Source organism: Schistocerca serialis, chromosome 3 (assembly GCF_023864345.2).
Source record: "Schistocerca serialis cubense isolate TAMUIC-IGC-003099 chromosome 3, iqSchSeri2.2, whole genome shotgun sequence".
Taxonomy (NCBI): domain Eukaryota; kingdom Metazoa; phylum Arthropoda; class Insecta; order Orthoptera; family Acrididae; genus Schistocerca; species Schistocerca serialis.
In genome coordinates this window covers 172,827,505-172,843,541 of record NC_064640.1, presented here as the reverse complement: position 1 = coordinate 172,843,541, position 16,037 = coordinate 172,827,505, and positions in this window count along the sequence as shown.

Here is a 16,037-nt window from a genome sequence, read left to right as displayed (position 1 = left end):
CTGTACAGAAAAAATGTGGAAATCGACAACAGAAGAAGGTTGTATCTCAGATAAAACAGAGATCGATGCAAGCCTCTGGACATATAAAAATATAGCTTGTATGTGCCTCTGTCATGTTTCACACCAGATGACAACGACCAACGGACACGTTTCACCCGTGACATGGAAATCAGTACATCGCATGTGTCGTATATTTGGAAACCACTGTCACTGCTGAGGATTTATTCTGGTAACAGATTTTTCACTTCAAATCTCTGAGACCAGGAAAAGATTGTTGTAAAATCAGAGAGACATTTTATAATTCAATGTTCTTGAATTCTGTATTTAAAAACGAACTGGATATTTATTTTTTAAAAGATATTATTAGACACAAGAGCAGAATCCAACAAAACAAAATTAGAGTTGCTGTGATCTTAATCATACGAATATGCATCAAGCATCAACGTGGTGGGATTTACATTCTTTTAGGTCGCCCGTTGAGAAGCAGTTGTGGTACTTCATATCTTTAAATATTCCATGCTCATCATCAGATAAATCTACGCAGAAATTACAGTCTCATTTTGCGTATACGTCTGCATTACAACTGGTACAGCATGAAAGGTTGTCCGGTGAAATATTAGGTACTTACAGCGACATATTTCACTTGTAAACGCAGTAACCTAAAACAGTATTATGGTACCTTATATTTGATCTGTAAAGCAACAATTTATATTTTCCAAGTTGCATGCAACGTCTATTGTTTGCTTGGTTTCCGTATGTTCTGTATGATGCCGAGTGCACAGCGTGTTCCCGTAAGAGCATACAAAAATGTAGCAGGACATAGAGAATGCTCCACTGAACAATTTGAGGTGGGGAACCTGTGGACGGAGAAGCCAGCTTAAGGTCGTATGGAAGTTATCTTGTCTGTTTTCCAGCTTATTTGCAGCTAACATGCTTACAAGTTCACATGTACTGCGCTATTTATTTACATTCTTTATTTCCTGCAAGGAAACAAGAAAGGTGAGCCTGATTACTAGGAAGTTATGATGCAGGTTTTGTTTGCTTTACTTGTCCATAAGGTGGCTCTGTTGTATCTTATTTACATTGTCCCGTGACAGAACGTGCTATGAATCAACGTCAGACCCATTCATTACTCCCAAGGGAAACTCCCCATCACACCCCTCTCAGATGGCTCACTGGAAAAACTGGGCATATTTCAAGCATAAAAACAGGAAGAAGGTGCACTGAACTGTGGGAAAAGAAGCAAAATAGAAACAGTAAACGTCCTCTTTTAGAATACTGATGCGCTGTGTGGCATCCTTGCCAGATAGTAATGATGGAATACATCGAAAAAGTTCAAAGAAGGGCAGCATGTTTTGTATTATCGTGAAATGTGGGAGAGGGTGTCACAGAAACGATACAAGATTTGGGCTCTACATCATTAAAAGAAAGGCGTTTTTCGTTGCGACGGAATCTTCTCACGAAATTCCAATCGCCAACTTTCTCCTTCGAATGCGAAAATATTTTGTTGACACTGACCTACATAGGGCGAAACGACCACCACGATAAAATATGGGAAATCAGAGCTCGTACGGAAAGATATTCTTTCTGCGCGCTATACGAGATTGGAACAACAGAGAATTGAGAAGGTGGTTCGATGAACCCCATGCCAGGCACTTAAATGTGATTTGCAGAGTATCCATGTAGATGTAGATGTAAAGTTCAGCATATGCGACATCTAGTGACTTCGACCAACCGTGGCGTCGTGGTCGGTTACAGTGTCACACTGCGAAGGATGAGATTCGGGTTCAAATCTCCCTCATACCCCACTTCTTCTTTTTCACAAAATTATTAACTGTCTGATCGGTCATTGACGTGTCTATTCGCTGTATTAAAATATGTATCTGTATCGTGGTGTAACGTTCGTTTGCAACAGCGACGTGTAACAAAGTGACTTCCAGACATACGTACCTCCTATTTGTTCCACACGAGTACCACATGTTATGCCTATTTCATTACGTTTTGTAGGTTTTGACTCTTGAAATACCTTCGTTGTAACATAGTTCACACCAGTTTATTTGTTGATTTCATTTCTGTGAGAGGTCTGTGAGGCATCTCGACTGCCCTCAGTATTCGTCACATTTAGTTGCGACGGTAATATGTTCTTACCACATGACTCATATTCTGTAACGAATCTATAGTATGACAGTTGGCAAGACTACAGAAGGAGAACAGACACAGACAGTTCATAAATTTGTGAAAGAAAGAAAAGACGGGGCACCAGGGAGGTTCGAACACGGATCTCTGACTCTGCAGTCCAACACCGCGACTACACAACCACGACGCCTTGCTTATTGAAAGTCGCTCGATGTTGCACATTTTGAGGTTGGACTGTTTATAGTTTCTATTTTGTCTCTTCTTTTCACGGTTAGGTACACCTTCTTTCTGTTTTCATGTTTGATCTGCGATCAGTTTTGACTGGCTACCCACTCGGCCATTTCACCACAGCACCGAGGGGGCTGCCATGGGGAGTTTCCCTTGTCAGTGCTATTCAGAGACTTACAGTGCAGTACAATGGAACAGTACCGTTACAGTTTCGCAGAACTCACTGACGTGTACCTTGTGTATGGGGAACTAAGTTACAATGCTGTCGGTGCTGAAAGGCTCCACGAAAAAAAATTATCACCCACAATGAGTCCATGCAATATTTGTGACTGACTTTGCACCGAGGGTTGCATTGTGTCAGTGGCTGCGCCAAAAATGGAATGATCGACCGGACTTCCCCTGAATCGTGCTGTTTACTGACGAGGCCTCATTTGATCGCGATGGTATTTCGAACAGCAGGAATAGTCATGTGTGGGATGAAGAAAACCCTCACGCTGTAGTAAGTCAAACCATCAAGTAAATTTTGCTGTGAACAACTGAGCCGGCATTGTAGGCGACAATCTCATTGGGCCATATCTTCTACCTGGCCATCTGAATGGCCTCCTGTTCCGGAGTAACGACAAGGGCCGGCACGAAGATGAAGAACGCAAAAGCAGAGAACGCTGTGAGATGGCGTCAGCCAATAGTTCGCTGACTAGGACAGCACCAAGGCAGGAGCGGCCTCTACAAGAAGAGAATATAAGAGCCGCTCCTTCCAGCCTCAGCCAGACAGTTGAAAACGGACACTAGTTGACCCGGACTTGTGACCCATATCCAGTAGTTGCACAGACATTGTCGCCAATGTCGCCAATTGCTTGCGACCCGTTCTTGTAAGCCAAAGTATTGTTAACCTACTTTGTTGTAATAACCATTAATATGATTTGCTTCAATTGTTGCTCAGCTATCCGAGAAAGCAGCATCCCTTAGGCACCTTGTAAGAGACGAGTTGGAAGGAACCCACACCTCCTGTACTTCGGTTCGTTCAAAGAGTTCTATCTGAGTCGTTGGAGAACGTACTCTTGGCTTTTCGTGAGAGGATGTGAATACAAGATGACGGTGCACCGCCTCACTTTAGTGCGGATGCCCGCAGCCATCGCCGGCCGCTGTGGCCGAGCGGTTCTAGGCGCTTCAGCCCGGAACCGCACTGCCACTACGGTCGTAGGTTAGAATCCTGCCTCGGGCATGGATGTGTGTGATTTCCTTAGGTTGTGTAGGTTTAAGTAGTTCTAAGTCTAGGGGACTGATGACCTCATATGTCAAGTCCCATAGTGCTTATAGCCATTTGAACCATTTGAATCCGCAACCATCTTAATGTTGTATTTCTGATCGCTGGACTGGAGGGGAAGGTCCTATTGCACGGTCTACGAGGTCACCTGACCTGAATCGCCCTTATTATTTTCTATTGGTATATCGAAAGTTACTTGTGTATGAGACCCAAGTGGATACAGAGATGGAATTAGTTGCCAGAATTGTAGCTGCCTGTGATGTGATTCGAAATACACCAGGGATATTTGTCGAGGTGCGTCAGAATCTGGTTCGCCGATGTTGTGCTAGCATTGAGGATGATGGCCGTGAGTTTCAGCACATTTTGTAAGATACATTATAAATGGTACATTCATTACATCAGTGATGGTATTTGCAGTTAACTGTAACTCATGTAAATAAAAAAGTACACAGAAATGAGTTTTAATTTCTGTTATCTCCTTAAGCTGGCTTCTCCGACCGCAGGTTCCCCACCTCAAATTGTTCAGTGGAGCACACTGTGTGCCCTGTTAAATTTTTGGACGCTCTTACGGAAACACCCTGTATATACACAAATCGTTATGTATTGAGGGCATTGCTACAGACCTTTTTAGCACAGAAAAAATACAAGCTTGTTCTTATTGTAAGTTATGTAGGTTAATATCGCCTTCTGCAACTGTAATAAAAGTCTTATTAAGACCAGCGCGTTTCACTCTATTTTAAAGCGTGTTCGGTGGTCACTATAACAAAATGGCTTTTCTTAGAATTTTGTCGGCTAGGATCGTGACAGTTCTCATCCTCTCACTTACTACTGTAAACAGTATTAAACTGTCGTCGTTACTCACGGTTTTTTAGAAATAAATTGTGATTACCAATGATAATTTAATATTGTTTATGGTAGTAACTGAAAACATGAAACATTTTCATAGTTCTAGCAAACAAAATTGTGAGAATTGCCATATTGTACCAGGTCTCTTCGGAAAGTAAGGTCCGATCGGTCGCGAAATGAAAATCAATGTAAAAATCAAAAATGTTTTATTGGCAACAGTTTGCTACAACTTCCAGCTACTTATCTACACAGTCGTCTTTCCGACTTACACATCTGTCGTAGTGTTGTACAGACTTTCCAGTACCATCGTCATAGAAGGCAGCCGCCTGTGCTTGCCGCCAATGCTCTAAGCTGGCCTACAGCTCGTTGTCTGTGCCAAAAGCTTGTCTTCATAGCCAGCGGTTCATGTGAGCAGAGGTGAACCTCAGGTGTAGCCAATTATGCGCTGTATTGTGGGTGATCAAACACTTCCCATCGAAAACGTTGCATGGGGCATTTTCTTTGCCCCTGCAGAGTGCGGACGAAAATTGTCGTGCAGAACGAAACACATGACAGTTACGTTATGTGGGTTGTACAGCTTCAGGCGAAATCTTTCATCAGGCACTCATACTTGGCGGGAGACACCACTTTCTAACCATCTTTACGTTCTCACTGTGAGCTCAGAACTGAAAAGAGCGACGTGATACGATCGACGGGTATATTAGACAGTGCCCAGCGCATCTGTGCAAATCTTCATCAGATTTTCACTGTGTTTTCCATTTCGCACCGGATCGGACCCTACTTTCCAAATAGCACTCGTAACATTGAGCACTGAAACTGCTTTACAATAAAAAAAAAAAAGGCAGCTGGTCTTAATAAGACCAAATCTTAAAATACAGTATTAATATATAACTGCATCTGCGGAAAAAGTGGTTGTAAAACAAAGAAAATAACATTATGTTTTTCGGAAGGGGTGCACCGTTTTATGTTATTCCTTACCATATCAGAACTAAGGAATGAATAACTCCGACCTGCTGAGAGTTATGGATGCATTTGTCGTTGGCCCAGTTCCTGGCTGTCATGCCGACACTTAGGCGGTTACGTTGCGCTAATGTCGTGCAAGCGAAACCGAGGGCAGACCGCAAGCGGGTAGGGACACAGAGGCCAAGCCCTGCTGTTAACAGTAGATGGAGTCAATTGCTGGCGAGAGTTGACAGAGGTGGCCGCAGGGGGTTGACATTCGGCCGTTGGCGTCTGTCGGTTGGCCTTCCGGACGTGCCTCGCTTGCCGCCACAAGAGCTTAGTGGCCCTGTGGTCCTTACAAACAGGGGCGCCACAGCTCCAATAACAGCACTGTAACGCCGATACAAGGCTGCCAACCGTATAAAATAAGACAGTGTTTTCACTGTTATGCTGATTAGACTCACTTCAGCCAATACTGAAAACACATACTACCACAAAATAGTCTAAAGTGGATGAACGGTTATCTTATTGGATTCTCGTACATAACCTGAAAATTCTAGTCTCAATGACATTATTAATGGTTGACAATGTCAAAATTTTTTAAGTACTTATGTACTCATTACGGAAATGCGGATCCGCGGAGTGGCCGCGTGGTTAGTGGCGCCATGTCACGAACTGCACGGCCCTCCCGCCGGAGGTTCGAGTCCTCCTTCGGGCATAGGTATGTGTGTTGTCCTTAGCGCAAGTTAGTTTAAGTTAGTTTAAAGTAGTGTTTAAGTCTAGGGAGCGATGACCTCCTTAGTTTGGTCCCTTAAGAATTCACACATATTTGAACATACTGAACGGAAATGCGCGAATGTATGAAGGTAATGGTTACTGTAATGTGTTCTCAATTATACAAAGACAGGGAAAAATGCTTCGGACGATACTTGCTTACATGCATTATAATAGTCTGTATATCGTGTTCCAGTCATTACATGAACTACTAGTGTGTGTAGGTACTGTGTGAAAAGCGGTTCCTCGATTTCCGCACCATATCAAGACATTGTGGACGTAGGATGACTTCACATCAGGATGCTCAAAAACTGTTGTAACACTTCAACATGAACGACAGCCATGTGCCATGTAATGTTATAGGAGTGTGTACTTCGTACTGTTTCTTTAGAAGACTGACAATTTTCCAGTTAAAGCTTCACGTAACAGGCTTTAAGCCAAGGATGATTAGACTTTAATGTGTAACAGAAAATGAGGTCGTTAGAGATGGAGCACATACTAGAATAATAAAGGGATGGAAGCTGCAGAATACTTTTCAAAGGAATCATCCCAGCATTGACCTAGGTGGACTTTAGGCTACCGTACTGAAACTTAATCAGCATAGATGGGCTGGGATTTGGCTCCTTTCCTACTGGATTCGAATCCAGTGCCTTAACCACTGCGCTTCGCTGGTCGATATTAATTTATACCTTAGACCATTGTTGTTATAGTTCTCGTGTGATATGATTGATTTCTTTTCTTATCCATTCATTACATATGTAAAGACTATTTTAAAATTACTTAAGAGTGCAAAAATCCATTTAAAAGCAAGATGGAGCTTCGCGACAACTCAGCGGAAAGAATATCTTCTCCCGACGGTGTAAATTATGCATCGGTGATGCCTCGGCAGTATGTCAGGAAAGTGACTTGTATAGTTTGTGTATATCAGATAAATGGGTGGATACAGTAACACATCACTAAAACCGTACCATCATTCTCATGCTACAGTGCAACAGAACAAGCATGCAGGGTGTCTCAGAAGAAATGGTCAGTTTTCAAGGAAATGACGGGAACGATCGTTCGAAGAAAAATGTATAGCAAAGTTCTGAATGCATACATTAAGAGCTATGAGCAATTATTCATATTCGATACTCTGAAACAAATCTCTTCTACTGCGAGCACTTTCTTTCCCATATTTTGAGAGGTGGTAGTACTCCATTAAACATAAGCCCTAAAGTGCATACCTTAAGAGCTACAAGCACTTGTTCATCTTAGATTCTGTGAAACACACATAGTCTGCTGAACAAATGCTGACAGCTCCTACAGTATGCATGTTAGAGCCCATGTTCACTAGAGGTTTTTTGTCTTGGTTTTGCCCATAGTACCTCCTCCCAAAATATGGAAAGCAAAGAACTTGCACTAGAAGAGTTTTGCTACACAGTTTCACATATGCAGAACTGCTCATAGCTCTTAAGATATGTATTTTAGAGCTCATGTTTAGCCATTTTTTCTTGTCTTGGTTTAAGGAACCTATCTCCGTGGTCTGTAAATGGAATTTAGTTACACCTTGTATACTAGCTTAATAAAATTAAGTCTGTGCACGATGCGACTTGTAATGAAAGTCTTAGCTAATCAATAGAGTTACGTTCTGGTTGTTGTCGTCTTCAATCTGAAGACTGGTTTGATGCATTCTCCATGCTGCTCTATCCTGTGCAAGCGTCTTCTTCTCCAAATAACTGCTGGATCCTGCATCCTTCTGAATATGCTTGCTCTCTCTGTCTCCCTCTACGATTTTCATTCCACACATTTCCCACAAACACTAAAATGGTGATCCCTTTATGTCTCAGAATGTGTCCTATCAACCAACCTCTTCATTTAGTCAAGTTGTGCCACAAATTTCTTTACTTCTCAGTTCTGTTCAGTATCTCATTACACACGCGATCTACCCATCAAATCGTCAGCATTCTTCTGTAGCATTACATTTAAAAAAGCTTCTGTTCTTTTCTTGACTAACCTGTTTATTGTCAATGTTTCACTTCCATACACAGCTACAATCGGTTCAAATACCTAAATAGCTCCAGAAAATGCTTCTTAAAATTTAAATCTATATTCCGTGTTAACAATTTTCTCATCTTCTGAAACGCTTTTAATTCCATTGACAGTCTACATTTTACATTCTCTATGCTTCGGCCATCATCAGTTATTTTGATGCAGAAACAGCAAAACTCATCTACTACTTTTAGTGTCTCATTTCCTAATCTGATCCCGGCAGCATCACTTGATTTAATTCGGTTACATTCCATTACCCTTACTTTGCTTTTTTTGACGTTCATCTTATATCCTCCTTTCAAGACAATGTCCACTCCGTTCAACTGGTCTTCCAAGTCCTCTGCTATCTCCGACAGAATTACAACGTCATCGACAAATCTCAAAGTTTTAATATTTCTCCCTGAACTTTAATTCCTACTCCAATTTTTCTTTGGTTTCTTTCACTACTTGCTCAATGTAAAGAGTGAACAACATCAAGGATAGGCTGCAAGCTTGTCTCATTCCTTTGTCAACCACTGCTTACCTTTCATGCTCCTCGACGCTTATAACTGCCGTCTGATTTCTGTATAAGTTGTATGTAGTCTTTCGCTCCCTCTGTTTTACCCCTGCTGCATTCAGAATTGCAAAGAGAGTATTCCAGTCAACATAGTCAAAAGCTTTCTCCAAGTCTACAAATGCTGTAGATTTACGTTTACCGTTCCTAGACGTATCTTCTAGGAGAAACCGTGAGATCAGTATCGCCTCGCGTGTTCCTACATTTGTCCGGAATCCAAACGATCTCCCCCGAAGTCGGCTTCAGGCAGTTCTTCCATTCTTCTGTAAGGAATTCGTCTTAGTATTTGGCAAACAATTCTTATTAAACTGATAGTTCGATAGTATTCACACATTTCAGCAGCTTCTTTTTCTGGAATTGGAATTACTACCTTCTTCTTGGAATCTGATGGTATTTACCTGTCACATACATCTTACACACCGCCGGGAAGAGTTTTGTCATGGCTGGCTCTCCAACGGTCATCAATAGTTCAGACGGACTGTCGTATACTCCGGAGGCCTTGTTTCGACATACTGTTGTGGCAAATTCTTCTCGCACTATCATATCTCCCATCCCATCTTCATATACCTCCTCTTATCTGTCTATGATATTGGCTTCAAGTTCATCTCCCTTGTATAGATCCTCTATATACTCCTTCCACCTTTCTGATTTTCCTTCTTTGTTTATCACTGGTTTTCCGTCTGCGTTCTTGATATCCATAGAGCTGTTTCTATTTTCCCGAAAAGCCGCTTTAATTTTCCTGTAGGTGGTATCTATCTTCAACCCTTGTGAAATATGCTCCTAAATCTTTGTATTTGGCGTTCAGCAATTCCTGCTTAGCCATTTTGCACTTTGTGCCAGTCTAATTTTTTAGACGTTTCTATATGTCCTAGATTGCTTCATTTGCTGCATTTTTACTTTTTCTCCTTTCATTCATTAAATTCAATATCACCTGTGATATCTGTTTCTACTAGGCCTTATGTTTTTATCTACTTCATCATCTGCTGCCTCCACTATTTCATCTCTCAAAGCTACCCATTTGTCATCTACTGCATTCATTTGCCCTGTTCTAGTCAGTCGTTGCCTAATGCTCCCTCTGAACTCTCAACAACCTTTTGTTCTTTCAACTCATCGAGGTTACATTCTCTTAATTTCCTAAATTTCTGAAATTTTCTCACTCTTATTTCCAGTTCATAATCAATAAATTTTGACCAGAGTCCGCATTTGATAATATACAATTTTTAAGAAATACATAAGTTATTGACCAATTCATACAGTATAACAGGTGTTTCCATACAAGTGTTAAAACTAGTAAAATATGAAACTGAATTAACTCAAAATGTCTTACAATTTAAAACCTGGCTCCGAAATTTCTGTCTTGCCATTATATAATCAGTCTAAAACCTTCCGATGTTGCAAGTTCTCGTCCACAAATACAAACCTTCTTTTATGATTCTTAATCCAAGTGTTAGCTACGCAAAATTCCACCAGGCAGCTTCCCCTTTCTTTCCTTTCCTCCTGTCCATATTCACCTACTATTTTTTCTTCTCTTCCTTTTCGTACTATCGGTTTTCCTGTTTCCCATCACAATTAAAGTTTCGATTACGTTAACTATCTGAATAGTTTCTTTTTTCTCATCATACATTTCTTCAATATCTTCATCAACTGCGGAGCTAGTTGGTATACAGGGTGTTACAAAAAGGCACGGCCAAACTTTCAGGAAACATTCCTCACACACAAATAAAGAAAAGATGTTATGTGGACATGTGTCCGGAAACGCTTAATTTCCATGTTAGACCTCATTTTAGTTTCGTCAGTATGTACTGTACTTCCCCGATTCACCACCAGTTGGCCCAATTGAAGGAAGGTAATGTTGACTTCGGTGCCTGTGTTGATATGCGACTCATTGCTCTACAGTACTAGCATCAAGCACATCAGTACGTAGCATCAACAGGTTAGTGTTCATCACGAACGTGGTTTTGCAGTCAGTGCAATGTTTACAAATGCGGAGTTGGCAGATGCCCATTTGATGTAAGGATTAGCACGGGGCAATAGCCGTGGCGCGGTACGTTTGTATCGAGACAGATTTCCAGAACGAAGGTGTTCCGACGGGAAGACGTTCGAAGCAATTGATCGGCGTCTTAGGGAGCACGAAACATTCCAGCCTATGACTCGCAACTGGGGAAGACCTAGAACGACGAGGGCACCTGCAATGGACGAGGCAATTCTTCGTGCAGTTGACGATAACCCTAATGTCAGTGTCAGAGAAGTTCCTGCTGTACAAGGTAACGTTGAGCACGTCACTGTATGGAGAGTGCTACGGGAGAACTAGTTGTTTCCGTACCATGTACAGCGTGTGCAGGCAGTATCAGCAGCCGATTGGCCTCCACGGGTACACTTCTGCGAATGGTTCATCCTCAATGTGTCAATCCTCATTTCAGTGCAAATTTTCTCTTTACGGATAAGGCTTCATTCCAACGTGATCATATTGTAAATTTTCACAGTCAACATGTGTGGGCTGACGAGAATCCGCACGCAATTGTGCAATCACGTCATCAACACAGATTTTCTGTGAACGTTTGGGCAGGCATTGTTGGTGATGTCTTGACTGGGCCCCATGTTCTTCCACCTACACTCAACGGAGCACGTTATCGTGATTTCATACGGGATACTCTACCTGTGCTGCTAGAACATGTGCCTTTACAAGTACGACACAACATGTGGTTCATGCACGATGGAGCTCCTGCACATTTCGTACGCTTCTCATTAACAGATTCGGTGACCGATGGATTGGTAGAGGCGGACCAATTCCATGGCCTCCACGCTCTCCTGACCTCAACCCTCTTGACTTTCATTTATAAAGGCATTTGAAAGCTCTTGTCTACGCAACCGCGGTACCAAATGTAGAGACTCTTCGTGCTCGTATTGTGGACGGCTGTGATACAATACGCCATTCTCCAGGGCTGCATCAGCGCATCAGGGACTCCATGTGACGGAGGGTGGATGCATGTATCCTCGCTAACGGAGGGCATTTTGAACATTTCCTGTAACAAAGTGTTTCCATTCCATGATTAATGTGATTTGAAGAGAAGTAATAAAATTAGCTCTAACATGGAAAGTAAGCGTTTCCGGACACATGTCCACATAACATATTTTCTTTCTTTGTGAGTGAGGAATGTTTCCTGAAAGTTTGGCCGTAACTTTTTGTAACACCCTGTATAAACTTGCACTGCTGTGGTGGGTGTGGGCTTCATGTTCATCTTAGCTACGTTAATGTGTTCACGATGCTGTTCGTAGTAGCTTACCCGCATTCATGTTGTCTTATACATTAATCAACCTACTCCTTCGTTACCTAGTGATAAAATATTTAGGCCTTACAAATGTACAAATGTAGTTTCAGAGGTATGAAGAAACTATATCTTGCGAATCAACTTTTAACCCCGTCTCACCTACTTGATATCAAAAATCGATTAAATTTACTCCCTAACGACATATAATCATATTAACAAAATTTATATTTCATAAGGCTGCACAGGATTCTGTGAGAGTCTTTGTGAGTAGTGGCATCTAAACAACATGGCATTGTACGTGTTCATCTGGAATAGTGTCAGAAACATCTCATAAAACTGCCTTAACATCCAAAATGGGACAATGAGCGATTCACCTACTGACGACACCGTAAACGCATTCAGAGCATGTTATTTTGAGGATGGGTTCGACAGGTTTCTGACATATCTTCCAAGTATCGGTCCATGTTAAGAGTACTCATAGACTGCAGTAGCGTATGTTGCCCAGTATAATCGACGCCACCCAAAACATCACATTCTTATTCGTTATAAGGTGGGCAGCGTACTATGAGAGATGTTTTCCATCTCTATATTGCTTTACTAGTAAACCTGCACCGCTGCAGATCACTGTGATGCGACAATCATTGGAAATTAAGATTTGTTTAAAATGGCTTAATCTGTTGGGGATTAGGGAATCTCCAGCTGGGTATGAAGGGTTTTTAAAAAAGACACATAGAATACATACACACAGTACACGATGCAGCACGTATTGGAATGCACTGCTACGAACAGTAACATAGCTTTATAACAATTTCCACGTCGTTACAGCAGTTGACTTGTATTTAGAGGAAGAGTGCGTAAAAGCTAGTGCGGGCATAACAGCTATTTTAATTTTTGAGTCCGCACAGAGCATCGTACAACAACTGCATAATATCGTCACTTGAAACAGCTTCTGATACGCACAGTCACCTCCAGGAACCAGGATAAGCTGCTGTCTTGCAATCACGTTTTTTATGATTTTGAGACTCAGTGATCTAAGGTAAGTTCTCCCTTCAGGTAATTATTGCAAATTAACATAATAAGTTATGTTTTTCTAACATAGCTCTATTGAAAGCGTAAATATTTGGCAACAAATTTCCAAGTCGACCATTACTTCATCGGAGCTCGTTGCAAGCTAAAATTAACTTGTGGTATAATGTCTACGAGGGAACAGTGGCTAGCCAGTGGTCACAATACTCACCCTGAACAAAAACTTTTTACTTCCGTTTTTACTGTTATTTATGTGAAGAAATATTGACACTATCAACAAGAAGGCATTGCGAGGGTTTCAGTTACTCGTAACTCAAAACAGTGAAAGGATATTTGCGACCGTCTCCTGTTTTTGAAGGCAAGATCTTTCGGCATGACAGTTAAGGATCTCTGATTTACATAATTTGAACAATATTAAGCCTAATTCTAATAAAGAGGCCAGACTAGCTGGAAAGGGCTGGATTTCTGGTTTCCAGAAAAGATTTCCATCACTAAGGTTGTGGTCAAGTAAAATTTTGGAAGTTTGTGGTAAGGTCTTATGGGACCAAACTGCTTAGGTCATCGGTCCCTAAGCTTACACATTACTTAATCAAACTTAACCTAACTTACGCTAAGGATGACACACACATCCATACCGAGGGAGGACTCGAACCTCCGACGGGGGGAGCCGCGCGGACTGTGGTCAAGTGCCTGGTATATGCAACGTGGGCCTACGAACAGTACGCAGCATTATGCGAACGGAAACGACAATTTGTGCGAAAACTGTACCTGAGATTCTTTTAATGAGTTTACTGTTCTGGGTTGTAATGATGAATTTTTCTCGAAAAAATAAAAAAAAGTAATATTATGTAATTAATTTTTTACTATCAGTACCGGTACATAATTCGTAGAGGAAATTAGTTCGTTTTTCTCTCAATACACTTCCTGAAAGTTAAAACTGGTTTTCTCTATTTCTTTAGTCCTTTCTTTTAGCTATGTGGGAAAAATGCCCTTCCCGTTGGTCACAATGGCCACTCGAGCATTTTTCAGAATCATGGTTATTTAGGTACTTTATCTTTGACCAACGAGAATGAAAAAAAAAAAAAAAGATTTAAGTACGAGGATAGTCTGGCCGTACACTCTGTGATATTTAAACTCCCAGATCAATTTAAACTTAGCTAACAATTGTGTACAGGGTAGCCGTTATGTCTGCCCTTCCGCCTTACAGTCCGTCAAGGGTAGTTACATCTACTCTCCGTCAACACTCCGAAGGCCACCCAACAATGTGGCGGAGGGTAGTTTTGGTACTACTAACTGATCTTCCTACGCTGTTCCATTAGCAAATGGAGCGAGGGGAGAGTGACTGTGGCTAACCTTTTGTATTAGCTATCAATTTTCAAATCTCATCGTTGTGGTCGTTTCGCAAGACGTAAGTGAGAAGAAGTAATATGTTATCCGACTCGTCCCGGAAGGTAGTCTCCCAAAATTTCGGCAGTAGAGCTCGCCGTGACACTCAACGCCTCTCTTGTACAGTCCGCCACCGGAATTTGTTGAATATCTCTGTAACATTCTCGTGCCAGCTGAACGAGGCAAGCAGCTTACTTGTTTGTCATTACCTCCTAACGTCAATTTTATTGGACCACTGCTTGATTTTCAAGTTGTCCAGTTGTGTTAGATTCACGACTCCCGCTATTTTACTGTGATGATATCGCTAAGCCACACATGGATGATAATTTCACGACGTGGAAAACCACGTCCACAAAGGAGAACTCTCATTATTCAAACCCCGGTACGTGGTAATGCTGCTTCATTCGGAGCAGAGAAAGCATAATGGTCCCTCACGGATCGTCCAACGTTAGCGCTCAGTAATTCACGACGTTCAGCGCTCCGTTCCGCTACGCGCCTGCATTAGTGTCAGTGGATGCTACTCAGCCGGCGCACGCACCATCGCTCAATAATTCTGATCACTTACATGCAATACTGAAACGCTACCGCTGTCTATGATGTTCAATGGCCCGTGATCGTCCATGACTGGCGTTCCAGAGACATTGCAAATTAGTACTGTATGCAGTGGCCGTAAGCCATCAGCATAGATTCTTTTCGAAATCAATCGCGCAAACTCTCCCAAAGTTAACCATGTTGCACATTTACGAGTACGTGGCACCTACAAACACTCATTCTAAGACTGGAAACATCTACCATTTCTTGCAACGCTTCCCATATTTTTTTTTTTTTTTTTTAGGAAATATGCTCTCATTTTTTGATCATCCGTAACTTGTAATGAGAATAATCAGAATATTTGGCCTAATTGTAGGGCCCGGTAGAAACCCTGTATCATTCAACACATAATTTGCTACTGAGTTTCCTTGCATTTTAGCCATATCCTGAACAAGAACATCTCCCGGTAGTTAGAAGAAAGAACAGGCCATGGCCACCTAAAAGAACCGTTGCAGATGGGATCCACAAATCTGCAGTCGAATATCCTGGACAGCCATCTGTTGCACAACCTTATGAAATATTCTGATTTCGTAATGAGGTACCGCGTCCATGCCGCCGAAGATAGACTCGGAGAACATTGACCATACGTAAGCCAACTCAAGCTTTTCTCATATGAAATCCTGAAAACAACGACAAAAGGCAGTTAGGTAGATACAGTGTTTCTCGACACCTGCAAATTATTTCACACACTACCACACCTACACTTATTGTCGAAAGTACAGTTGTATGGGGGACAAGTCAAAATTTGTGACTGGATTCCGGATTTTCTGCTATGGAAAACACATCATATTTTCTAAAATGGATGCAAAACTGTGTCAGGAACGTCCCAGAGAAATAGCTTTGGATCACCTTTTGTTCCTGTTGCATATTAATGATCCCACAGACAAACAGAAAAGGTTCTAAATTCCAAATCTTCCATTTGTCAGGAGAATCCAGGAACAATGTATCTCTCTTTGTACGTAACTTTTTTGTATCCAAAAATATTCAGAAGGTA